Raw genomic sequence first — 13,277 nt, 5'->3', positions numbered from 1 at the left:
AGAGTCATAAAACCCTTGATACTTTCCAAGGTACTTTCTCAGATTATGGTATCTCATTTGGTCCACACAACAACCTTCACAGGTTATTTTGGTTTTACTGGTTATGAAAAGGAGGCTCAGGGAGTTAAAAAAATATTGTCGAAGTTTATACAGACAGCAAAATGTGATGAAAAGGAATCTAAATTCAAGGTAGTCACATGTTATCATCTCTCTCTTTAATCAAGATTAAAAACACCAAAGATGTTATTAACCTGGGAAAGTTACTGAGCCTTTGGAGCTCTGAATACAGTGCATTATACTGGGCAGCTACATTGAGACCCCAAAATCACAAGAAGAGCTCTGAATGAACACCAACATCAATTATATGCGGGGAAGTGTGTTAAGTTTATCAATTGCTTAGATCCTCAAATGACATAAATCTTATGAAGGAAGGAGGATGAAACTCTGGCAGAACAGTAAGGGATGCTGTGATGCTGAAAGAAAAATCAGTACGCCCAATGGCCGTTATCACAGATAAATCAGAAGGGGAATTAGAACAGTGAAAGAGACAAAATATGGGAATAAAAGGTATAAAAACTGGAATAAAAGTGAAATTCAGTGACCCATTCACCTCTTTGGGCATTCCTGAATGACTGGCATTTAGTAGCTCTCCAGATGGACAAGAAAGGTGTTAACCTGTCACCAGGCTTTTAGCATCCTGTAGACAGTGGCCTACATGCCATTTTGTGGAAAAGTTAAATTAAAGCTAAACCATTCTTAACTGCCAGCATAATCAACTAATATTTGCCACTAAGCATAAAATGAAATGCAGTCCTTGAGGATTTTTCATTCAGTTACTTTGGGTTTTTTAAAAAATGAAAAATGAGTTTCTGAGAAGATGCTAAATTTATTTGTAACTGTGTAAAAACTCATCACCCTTTACAGAAGGGTGAGGAAAAGATTAATTTCGGGATACCAGAGAAGTTGGAACACTTGGGCTTTATGCAACATGGGACCTTCTTTTTTTTTTTTTTTTAACATCTTTATTGGAGTATAATTGCTTTACAATGGTGTGTTAGTTTCTGCTTTATAACAAAGTGAATCAGTTATACATATACGTATGTTCCCTTATCTCTTCCCTCTTGCATCTCCCTCCCTCCCACCCTCCCTATCACAGCCCTCTAGGTGGTCACAAAGCACCGAGCTGATCTCCCTGTGCTACGTGGTTGCTTCCCACTAGCTATCTATTTTACGTTTGGTAGTGTATATATGTCCATGCCACACTCTCACCCTTTCATATCTTACCCCTCCCCCTTCCCACATCCTCAAGTCCATTCTCTAGTAAGTCTGTGTATTTATTCCCGTCTTGCCACTAGGTTCTTCATGACCTTTTTTTTTTTTCCCTTAGATTCCATATATATGTGTTAGTATACTGTATTTGTTTTTCCCTTTCTGACTTACTTCAGTTTGTATGACAGACTCTAACTCCATCCACCTCACTACAAATACCTCCATTTCATTTCTTTTTATGGTTGAGTAATATTCCATTGTATATATGTGCCACATCTTCTTTATCCATTCTTCCGATGATGGACACTTAGGTTGCTTCCATGTCCTGGCTATTGTAAATAGAGCTGCAGTGAACATTTTGGTACATGACTCTTTTTGAATTATGGTTTTCTCAGGGTATATGCCCAGTAGTGGGATTGCTGGGTCGTATGGTAGTTCTATTTTTAGTTTTTTAAGGAACCTCCATACTGTTCTCCATAGTGGCTGTATCAATTTACATTCCCACCAACAGTGCAAGAGTGTTCCCTTTTCTCCACACCCTCTCCAGCATTTATTGTTTGTAGATTTTTTGATGATGGCCATTCTGACCGGTGTGAGATGATAGCTCATTGTAGTTTTGATTTGCATTTCTCTAATGATTAATGATGTTGAGCATTCTTTCATGTGTTTGTTGGCAATCTGTATATCTTCTTTTCAGAAACGTCTATTTAGATCTTCTGCCCATTTTTGGATTGGGTTGTTTGTTTTTTTGTTATTGAGCTGCATGTGCTGCTTGTAAATCTTGGAGATTAATCCTTTGTCAGTTGCTTCATTTGCAAATATTTTCTGCCATTCTAATGGTTGTCTTTTGGTCTTGTTTATGATTTCCTTTGCTGTGCAAAAGCTTTTAAGTTTCATTAGGTCCCATTTGTTTCTTTTTGTTTTTATTTCCATTTCTCTAGGAGGTGGGTCAAAAAGGATCTTGCTGTGATTTATGTCATAGAGTGTTCTGCCTATGTTTTCCTCTAAGAGTTTGATAGTGTCTGGTCTTACATTTTAGTCTTTAATACATTTTGAGTTTATTTTTGTGTATGATGTTAGGGAGTCTTCTAATTTCATACTATTACATGTACCTGTCCAGTTTTCCCAGCACCACTTATTGAAGAGGCTGTCTTTTCTCCACTGTATATGCTTGCCTCCTTTATCAAAGATAAGGTGACCATATGTGTGTGGGTTTACCTCTGGGCTTTCTATCCTGTTCCATTGATCTATATTTCTGTTTTTGTGCCAGTACCATACTGTCTTGATTACTGTAGCTTTGTAATATAGTCTGAAGGCAGGGAGCCTGATTCCTCCAGCTCAGTTTTTCTTTCTCAAGATTGCTTTGGCTATTCCGGATCTTTGTGTTTCCATACAAATTGTGAAATTTTTTGTTCTAGTTCTGTGAAAAATGCCAGTGGTAGTTTGATAAGGATTGCATTGAATCTGTAGATTGCTTTGGATAGTAGAGTCATTTTCACAATGTTGAGTCTTCCAATCTAAGAACACGGTATATCTCTCCATCTATTTGTATCATCTTTAATTTCTTTCATCAGTGTCATAATTTTCTGCATACAGGCCTTTTGTCTCCTTAGGTAGGTTTATTCCTAGATATTTTGTTCTTTTTGTTGCAGTAGTAAACGGGAGTGTTTTCTTAATTTCACTTTCGGATTTTTCATCATTAGTGTATAGGAATACAAGAGATTTCTGTGCATTCATTTTGTACCCTGCTACTTTGCCAAATTCATTGATTAGCTCTAGTAGTTTTCTGGTAGCATCTTTAGGATTCTCTATGTATAGTATCATGTCATCTGCAAACAGTGACAGCTTTACTTCTTCTTTTCCGATTTGGATTCCTTTTATTTCTTTTTCTCTCTGATTGCTGTGGCTAAAACTCCAAAACTATGTTGAATAATAATGGTGAGAGTGGGCAACCTTTTCTTGTTCCTGATCTTAGTGGAAATGGTTTTAGTTTTTCACCATTGAGGACAATGTTGGCTGTGGGTTTGTCATATATGGCCTTTATTATGTTGAGGAAAGTTCCCTCTATGCCTACTTTCTGCAGGGCTTTTATCATAAATGGGTGTTGAATTTTGTCGAAAGCTTTCTCTGCATCTATTGAGATGATCATATGGTTTTTCTCCTTCAATTTGTTAATATGGTGTATCACGTTGATTGATTTGCGTATATTGAAGAAACCTTGCAATCCTGGAATAAACTCCACTTGATCATGGTGTATGATCCTTTTAATGTGTTGTTGGATTCTGTTTGCTAGTATTTTGTTGAGGATTTTTGCATCTATGTTCATCAGTGATATTGGCCTGTAGTTTTCTTTCTTTGCAACATCTTTGTCTAATTTTGGTATAAGGGTGATGGTGGCCTCGTAGAATGAGTTGGAGAGTGTTCCTCCCTCTGCAATATTTTGGAAGAGTTTGAGAAGGATATGTGTTAGCTCTTCTCTAAATGTTTGATAGAATTCACCTGTGAAGCCATCTGGTCCTGGGCTTTTGTTTGTTGGAAGATTTTTAATCACAGTCTCAATTTCAGTGCTTGTGATTGGTCTGTTCATATTTTCTATTTCTTCCTGGTTCAGTCGTGGCAGGTTGTGCATTTCTAAATATTTGTCCATTTCTTCCAGGTTGTCCATTTTATTGGCGTAGTGTTGCTTGTAGTAATCTCTCATGATCGATTGTATTTCTGCAGTGTCAGTGGTTACTTCTCCTTTTTCATTTGTAATTCTATTGATTTGAGTCTTCTCCCTTTTTCTCTTGATGAGTCTGGCTAATGGTTTATCAATTTTGTTTATCTTCTCGAAGAACCAGCTTTTAGTTTCATTGATTTTTGCTATTGTTTCCTTCATTTCTTCCTCATTTATTTCTGATCTGATCTTTATGATTTCTTTCCTTCTGCTATCTTTGGAGTTTTTTTTGACCTTCTTTCTCTAATTGCTTTAGGTGCAAAATTAGGTTGTTTATTCAAGATGTTTCCTGTTTCTTGATGTAGGCTTGTATTGCTATAAACTTCCCTCTTAGAACTGCTTTTGCTGAATCCCATAGGTTTTGGGTCGTCGTGTCTCCATTGTCATTTCTTTCTAGGTATTTTTTAATTTCCCCTTTGATTTCTTCAGTGATCACTTCGTTATTAAGTAGTGTATTGTGTAGCCTGCATGTGTTTGTATTTTTTACCGATCTTTTCCTGTAATTGATATCTATCTCATAGCGTTGTGGTCGGAAAAGATACTTGATACGATTTCAATTTTCTTAAATTTACCAAGGCTTGATTTGTGACCCAAGATATGATCTATCCTGGAGAATATTCCATGAGCACTTGAGAAAAATGTTTATTCTGTTGTTTTTGGGTGGAATGTCCTGTAAATATCAATTAAGTCCATCTGGTTTAATGTATCATTTAAAGCTTGTGTTTCCTTATTCATTTTCATTTTGGATGATCTGTCCATTGGTGAAAGTGGGGTGTTAAAGTCCCCTACTATGATTGTGTTGCTGTCGATTTCCCCTTTTATGGCTGTTAGTATTTGCCTTATGTATTGAGGTGCTCCTATGCTGGGTGCATAAATATTTACAATTGTTATATCTTCTTCTTGAATCAATCCCTTGATCATTATATAGTGTCCTTCTTTGTCTCTTGTAATAGTCTTGTTACTTGTTACTTGTAAAAGTAACCACTAAATTAATTTGATGATTATCAATTATTTCCTTACCTTTTAGAAAATAGTTTACTACCTATGATCACAACTATAACAATATATTACTTTGTTTTGCCTCTTCTTGAGCTCGATATAAATGGATATTTTACATGATTCTTCTGTGACTTGCTTCTTTGACTCAACAACATATTTATGTTTCAACCTCACTGATATCTGTGTGTAGTTGTGATTCATTCCTTTTCCCTGCTGGATAATAATCCACTTTATACATTTGTCATTATTTTTTAGTCAATTACTGTTGAAAAGCATTTGGATTGCCTCCATCTTTTAAATTTGTTTTATGAATAGTGCTGTTATGAATACTTTTATAATAATACATGATGCACATGTGAAAAACATTCCCCTTTGCTGTACACCTAGGAGTAATATGTTCATGTGTTCCACTTTCCTAGGGTACGCCAAAGTACTTGTACCAATTTATACTCCCCCTACAAGTGTATAAAAGACTGCGTTGCTTTGTATTTTGCCATTTTACCTAGATGGTCAAAGTTGCAAATTCTAATCTTGTATATATATATATATATATATATATAAAATTATTTCATCACGCTTTTTTTTTTTTTAAACATCTTTATTGAAGTATAATTGCCTTACAATGGTGTGTTAGCTTCTGCTTTATAACAAAGTTAATCAATTATACATATAAAATATTTTCCCATATCTCTTCCCTCTTGCATCTCCCTCCCTCCCACCCTCCCTGTACCACCCCTCTAGGTGGTCACAAAGCACCGAGCTGATCTCCCTGTGCTATGCGGCTGCTTCCCACTAGCTATCTATTTTACATTTGGTAGTGTATATATGTCCATGACACTCTCTCACCCTGTCACATCTCACCCCACCCCCTCCCCATATCGTCAAGTCCATTCTCTAGTAGGTCTGTGTCTTTATTCCCGTCTTGCCACTAGGTTCTTCATGGCTTTTTTTTTCCTTAGATTCCGTATATATGTGTTAGCATACTGTATTTGTTTTTCTCTTTCTGACTTACTTCACGCTGTATGACAGACTCTAACTCCATCCACCTCATTACAAATACCTCCATTTCATTTCTTTTTATGGCTGAGTAATATTCCATTGTATATATGTGCCACATCTTCTTTATCCATTCATCTGTCGATGGACATTTAGGTTGCTTCCATGTCCTGGCTATTGTAAATAGAGCTGCAATGAACATTTTGGTACATGACTCTTTTTGAACTATGGTTTTCTCAGGGTATATGCCCAGTAGTGGGATTACTGGATCGTATGGTAGTTCTATTTGTAGTTTTTTAAGGAACCTCCATACTGTTCTCCATAGTGGCTGTATCAATTTACATTCCCACCAACAGTGCAAGAGAGTTCCCTTTCCTCCACACCCTCTCCAGCATTTATTGTTTCTAGATTTTTTGATGATGGCCATTCTGACCGGTGTGAGATGATATCTCATTGTAGTTTTGATTTGCATTTCTCTAATGATTAATGATGTTGAGCATTCTTTCATGTGTCTGTAGGCCATCTGTATATCTTCTTTGGAGAAATGTCTATTTAGGTCTTCTGCCCATTTTTGGATTGGTTTGTTCGTTTTTTTGTTATTGAGCTGCATGAGCTGCTTGTAAATCTTGGAGATTAATCCTTTGTCAGTTGCTTCATTTGCCAATATTTTCTCCCATTCTGATGGTTGTCTTTTATTCTTGTTTATGGTTTCCTTTGCTGTGCAAAAGCTTTTAAGTTTCATTAGGTCCCATTTGTTTATTTGTGTTCTTATTTCCATTTCTCTGGGAGCTGGGTTAAAAAGAATCTTGCTGTGATGTATGTCATAGAGTGTTCTGCCTATGTTTTCCTCTAAGAGTTTGATAGTGTCTGGTCTTACACTTAGGTCTTTAATCCATTTTGAGTTTATTTTTGTGCATGGTGTCAGGGAGTGTTCTAATTTCATACTTTTACATGTATCTGTCCAATTTTCCCAGCACCACTTATTGAAGAGGCTGTCTTTTCTCCACTGTATATGCTTGCCTCCTTTATCAAAGATAAGGTGACCATATGTGCGTGGGTTTATCTCTGGGCTTTCTATCCTGTTCCATTGATTTATATTTCTGTTTTTGTGCCAGTACCAAACTGTCTTGATTACTGTAGCTTTGTAATATAGTCTGAAGTCAGGGAGCCTGATTCCCCCAGCTCCAATTTTCGTTCTCAAGATTGCTTTGGCTATTCGGGGTCTTTTGTGTTTCCATACAAATTGTGAAATTTTTTGTTCTAGTTCTGTGAAAAATGCCAGTGGTAGTTTGATAGGGATTGCATTGAATCTGTAGATTGCTTTGGGTAGTAGAGTCATTTTCACAATGTTGATTCTTCCAATCCAGGAACATGGTATATCTTTCCATCTATTTGTATCATCTATAATTTCTTTCATCAGTGTCTTATAATTTTCTGCATACAGGTCTTTTGTCTCCTTAGGTATGTTTATTCCTAGATATTTTATTCTTTTTGTTGCAATGGTAAACGGGAGTGTTTTCTTAATTTCACTTTCAGATTTTTCGTCATTAGTGTATAGAAATGCAAGAGATTTCTGTGCATTAATTTTGTATCCTGCTACTTTACCAAATTCATTGATTAGCTCTAGGAGTTTTCTGGTAGCATCTTTAGGATTCTCTATGTATAGTATCATGTCATCTGCAAACAGTGACAGCTTTACTTCTTCTTTTCCAATTTGGATTCCTTTTATTTCTTTGTCTTCTCTGATTGCTGTGGCTAACACTTCCAAAACTATGTTGAATAATAGTGGTGAGAGTGGGCAACCTTGTCTTGTTCCTGATCTTAGTGGAAATGGTTTCAGTTTTTCACCATTGAGGACGATGTTGGCTGTGGGTTTGTCATATATGGCCTTTATTATGTTGAGGAAAGTTCCCTCTATGCCTACTTTCTGCAGGGCTTTTATCATAAATGGGTGTTGAATTTTGTCGAAAGCTTTCTCTGCATCTATTGAGGTGATCATATGGTTTTTCTCCTTCAATTTGTTAATATGGTGTATCACATTGATTGATTTATGTATATTGAAGAATCCTTGCATTCCTGGGATAAACCCCACTTGATCATGGTGTATGATCCTTTTAATGTGCTGTTGGATTCTGTTTGCTAGTATTTTGTTGAGGATTTTTGCATCTATGTTCATCAGTGATATTGGCCTGTAGTTTTCTTTCTTTGTGACATCTTTGTCTGGTTTTGGTATCAGGGTGATGGTGGCCTCGTAGAATGAGTTGGGGAGTGTTCCTCCCTCTGCAATATTTTGGAAGAGTTTGAGAAGGATAGGTGTTAGCTCTTCTCTAAATGTTTGATAGAATTCACCTGTGAAGCCATCTGGTCCTGGGCTTTTGTTTGTTGGAAGGTTTTTAATCACAGTTTCAATTTCAGTGCTTGTGATTGGTCTGTTCATATTTTCTATTTCTTCCTGGTTCAGTCTCGGCAGTTTGTGCATTTCTAAGAATCTGTCCATTTCTTCCAGGTTGTCCATTTTATTGGCGTAGAGTTGCTTGTAGTAATCTCTCATGATCTTTTGTATTTCTGTAGTGTCAGTGGTTACTTCTCCTTTTTCATTTCTAATTCTATTGATTTGAGTCTTCTCCCTTTTTCTCTTGATGAGTCTGGCTAATGGTTTATCAATTTTGTTTATCTTCTCAAAGAACCAGCTTTTAGTTTTATTGATTTTTGCTATTGTTTCCTTCATTTCTTTTTCATTTATTTCTGACCTGATCTTTATGATTTCTTTCCTTCTGCTAGCTTTGGGGTTTTTTTGTTCTTCTTTCTCTAATTGCTTTAGGTGCAAGGTTAGGTTGTTTCTTCGAGATGTTTCCTGTTTCTTGAGGTAGGCTTGTATTGCTAGAAACTTCCCTCTTAGCACTGCTTTTGCTGCGTCCCATAGGTTTTGGGTCGTCGTATCTCCATTGTCATTTGTTTCTAGGTATTTTTTGATTTCCCCTTCGATTTCTTCAGTGATCACTTCGTTATTAAGTAGTGTATTGTGTAGCCTGCATGTGTTTGTATTTTTTACACATCTTTTCCTGTAATTGATATCTAGTCTCATAGCGTTGTGGTCGGAAAAGATACTTGATACGATTTCAATTTTCTTAAATTTACCAAGGTTTGATTTGTGACCCAAGATATGATCTATCCTGGAGAATGTTCCATGAGCACTTGAGAAAAATGTTTATTCTGTTGTTTTTGGGTGGAATGTCCTATAAATATCAATTAAGTCCATCTTGTTTAATGTATCATTTAAAGCTTGTGTTTCCTTATTTATTTTCATTTTGGATGATCTGTCCATTGGTGAAAGTGGGGTGTTAAAGTCCCCTACTATGATTGTGTTGCTGTCGATTTCCCCTTTTATGGCTGTTAGTATTTGCCTTATGTATTGAGGTGCTCCTATGTTGGGTGCATAAATATTTACAATTGTTATACCTTCCTCTTGGATCAATCCCTTGATCATTATATAGTGTCCTTCTTTGTCTCTTATAATATTCTTTATTTTAAAGTCTATTTTGTCTGATATGAGAATTGCTACTCCAGCTTTCTTTTGATTTCCATTTGCATGGAATATCTTTTTCCATTCCCTCACTTTCAGTCTGTATGTGTCCCTAGGTCTGATGTGGGTCTCTTGTAGACAGCATATATATGGGTCTTGTTTTTGTATCCATTCAGCCAGCCTGTGTCTTTTGGTGGGAGCATTTAATCCATTTATTTTTAAGGTAATTATCAATATGTATGTTCCTATTCCCATTTTCTTAAATGTTTTGGGTTTGTTATTGTAGGGGTTTTCCTTCTCTTGTGTTTCTTGCCTAGAGAAGTTCCTTTAGCATTTGTTGTAAAGCTGGTTTGGTGGTGCTGAACTCTCTCAGCTATTGCTTGTCTGTAAAGGTTTTAATTTCTCCATCAAATCTGAATGAGATCCTTGCTGGGTAGAGAAATCTTGGTTGTAGGTTTTTCTCCTTCATCACTTTAAGTATATCCTGCCACTCCCTTCTGGCTTGCAGAGTTTCTGCTGAAAGATCAGCTGTTAACTATGGGGATTCCCTTGTGAGTTATTTGTTGTTTTTCCCTTGCTGCCTTTAATAGGTTTTCTTTATATTTAATTTTTGATAGTTTGATTAATATATATCTTGACGTGTTTCTCCCTGGATTTATCCTGTATGGGACTGTCTGTGCTTCCAGGACTTGATTGACTATTTCCTTTCCCATATTAGGGAAGTTTTCAACTAGAACCTCTTCAAATATTTTCTCAGTCCCTTTCTTTTTCTCTTCTTCTTCTGGGACCCCTATAAGTTGAATGTTGGTGCGTTTAATTTTGTCCCATAGGTCTCTGAGACTGTCCTCAGTTCTTTTCATTCTTTTTTCTTTATTCTGCTCTGCAGTAGTTATTTCCACTATTTTATCTTCCAGGTCACTTATCCATTCTTCTGCCTCAGATATTCTGCTACTGATCTCTTCTAGAGAATTTTAAATTTCATTTGTTGTGTGATTCATCGTTGCTTGGTTCCTCTTTAGTTCTTCTACGTCCTTGTTAAATGTTTCTTGAATTTTGTCTATTCTATTTCCAAGATTTTGGATCATCTTTACTATCATTATTCTGACTTCTTTTTCAGGTAGACTGCCTATTTCCTCTTCATTTGTTAGGCCTGGTGTGTTTTTACCTTACTCCTTCATCTGCTGTGTGTTGTTCTGTCTTCTCATTTTGCTTATCTTACTGTGGTTGGGGTCTCCTTTTCACAGGCTGCTGGTTCGTAGTTCCTGTTGTTTTTGGTATCTGCCCCCAGTGGCTAAGGTTGGTTCAGTGAGTTGTGTAGGCTTCCTGATGGAGAGGACTAGTGCCTGTGTTCTGGTGCATGAGGCTGGATCTTGTCTTTCTGGTGGGCAGGTCCACGTCTGGTGATGTGTTTTGGGGTGTCTGTGGCCTTATTATGATTTTAGGCAGCCTCTCTGCTAATGGTTGGGGCTGTGTTCCTGTCTTGCTAGTTGTTTGACATAGGGTGTCCAGCACTGTAGCTTGCTGGTCGTTGAGTGAAGCTGGGTCTTGATGTTGAGATGGAGATCTCTGAGAGGTTTTCACCATTTGGTATTACGTGGAGCTGGGAGGTCTCTTGTGGACCAGTGTCCTGAAGTTGGCTCTCCCACCTCAGAGGCACAGGCCTGATGCCTGGCTGGAGCTCCAAGAGGCTTTCATCCACATGGCTCAGATTAAAAGACAGAAAAAATAGAAAGAAAGAAAGAGGATAAAATAAAATAAAATAAAATAAAGCTATTACAATAAAAAATAAGGAAAAAAATTATTAAGAAAACATTTATTAAGAAAAAACTTTTTTAATTTTTTAAAATAGTTTAAAAAAATTTTATAATAAAAAATTTAAAAATTATTGAAAATTTATTAAGAAAAAACTTTTCTTAATTTTTTAAAATAAAAAAAATTAAGAAAAAAAATTTTTAATTTTTTAGAATAAAAATAAGAAAATAATTATTAAGAAAAAATCTTTTTAAGAAAAAAAATTTTTAAGTAAAAAAAAAATTTTTAAGTAAAAAAAAAATTTTTCAGTAAAAAAAAAAATTTTTAAGTAAAAAAAAAAAAAATTGGACGGATCCAACCCTAGGACAAATGGTGACAGCAAAACTATACAGACAAAATCTCACCCATAAGCATACACATACACACTCACAAAAAGAGGAAATAGGGGAAAAATTAATATATCCTGCTCCCCAAATCCACCTCCTCAATTTGGGATAATTCATTGTCTTTTCAGGTATTCAACAGATGCAGGTACATCAAGTTGTTTGTGGAGCTTTAATCCGCTGCTTCTGAGGCTGCTGTGAGAAATTTCCCTTTCTCTTCTTTGTTCCTACAGCTCCCAGGGTTCAGCTTTGGATTTGGACCCGCCTCTGCATGTAGGTTGCCTGAGGGCGTCTGTTCCCCACCCAGACAGGACGGAGTTAAAGGAGCAGCTGACTTGGGGGCTCTGGCTCACTCAGGCTGGGGGGAAGGAGGGGTACGGATTTGGGGCGAGCCTGCGGCGGCAGAGGCCAGCGTGACATTGCACCAGCCTGAAGCGCGTTGTGCGTTCTCCTGGGGAAGTTGTCCCTGGATCACGGGAGCCTGGCAGTGGCAGGCTGCACAGGCTCCCAGGAGGGGAGGTGTGGATAGTGACCTGTGCTCGCACACAGGCTTCTTGGTGGCAGCAGCAGCAACCTTAGCATCCCATGCCCGTCTCTGGGGTCCATGCTGTTAGCCGCGGCTCACGCCCGTCTCTGGAACTCCTTTAAGCTGTGCTCTGAATCCCCTCTCCTCGCGCACCAGGAAACAAAAAGGCAAGAAAAAGTCTCTTGCCTGTTTGGAAGCTCCAGACTTTTTCCCGGACTCCCTCCCGGCTAGCTGTGGTGCACTAGCCCCCTTCAGGCTGTGTTCACGCAGCCAACCCCAGTCCTCTCCCTGGGATCCGACCTCCGAAGCCCGAGCCTCAGCTCCCAGCCCCCGCCCGCCCCGGCGGGTGAGCAGACAAGCCTCTCGGGCTGGTGAGTGCTGATCGGCACCGCTCCTCTGTGCGGGAATCTCTCCACTTTGCCCTCCGCACCCCTGTGGCTGTGCTCTCCTCCGTGGCTGCGCTCTCCTCCGTGGCTCCGAAGCTTCCCTGCTCCACCACCCGCAGTCTTCGCCCGTGAAGGGGCTTCCTAGTGTGTGGAAACCTTTCCTTCTTCACAGCTCCCTCCAACTGGTACAGGTCCCATCCCTATTCTTTTTCTCTGTTATTTCTTTTTTCTTTTGTCCTACCCAAGTACGTGGGGAGTTTCTTGCCTTTTGGGAGGTCTGACATCTTCTGCCAGCATTCAGTGGGTGTTCTATAGGAGCAGTTCCACGTGTAGGTGTATTTCTGATGTATCTGTGGGGAGGAAGGTGATCTCCACGTCTTACTCTTCCACCATCTTGCCCAGACCCCGGGACCTTCTTTTGAATCCAGAGGGTTAACTTATAATCCATCTGAAAGAGCTTGAAGCCTAATTGAAAAAAAAAAAAAAAAGAATTACGAATGTGGAATAAGGAATAGTATGGAGGACTAGGGAATGTTCTAATGGTCACCTTTTCTGCCACATGGAAAATAGGGAATCATGTAGTCTTATTGTGCAGAGCATAGGTTTTACAGAGAACCCACGTGAACAAAATGAAAGTGGAGAAAGAGCCTCTTGTTCCTCATCTCTTCTTAACAAGTGATTTTCGAATCTCCACTCTAATGCTTTGTCATAATGAATAATAAAGAGA

General features: G+C 38.0%; 2 long non-coding RNA genes across 2 annotated transcripts in view; one reads left to right on the top strand and one right to left on the bottom strand.

The window, feature by feature from the left end:
- The window catches only part of LOC309618328, a 673,944-nt gene that overhangs the window by 159,546 nt on the left and 501,121 nt on the right, over positions 1-13,277 (bottom strand). The gene's annotated exons all lie outside the window — the stretch shown is intronic.
- On the top strand, positions 11,446-11,631 carry LOC309617916. The gene is made up of 2 exons (XR_014238192.1): positions 11,446-11,544; positions 11,585-11,631. It is a non-coding gene; the product is annotated as an uncharacterized lncRNA (long non-coding RNA).

The sequence above is a fragment of the Balaenoptera borealis genome (genome assembly GCF_965194805.1).
Source record: "Balaenoptera borealis genome assembly, chromosome: 20".
NCBI classification, from domain to species: Eukaryota; Metazoa; Chordata; class Mammalia; order Artiodactyla; family Balaenopteridae; genus Balaenoptera; species Balaenoptera borealis.
Note: the sequence above shows the minus strand (reverse complement) of the source record. Positions and strands in the feature narration are given on the sequence as shown.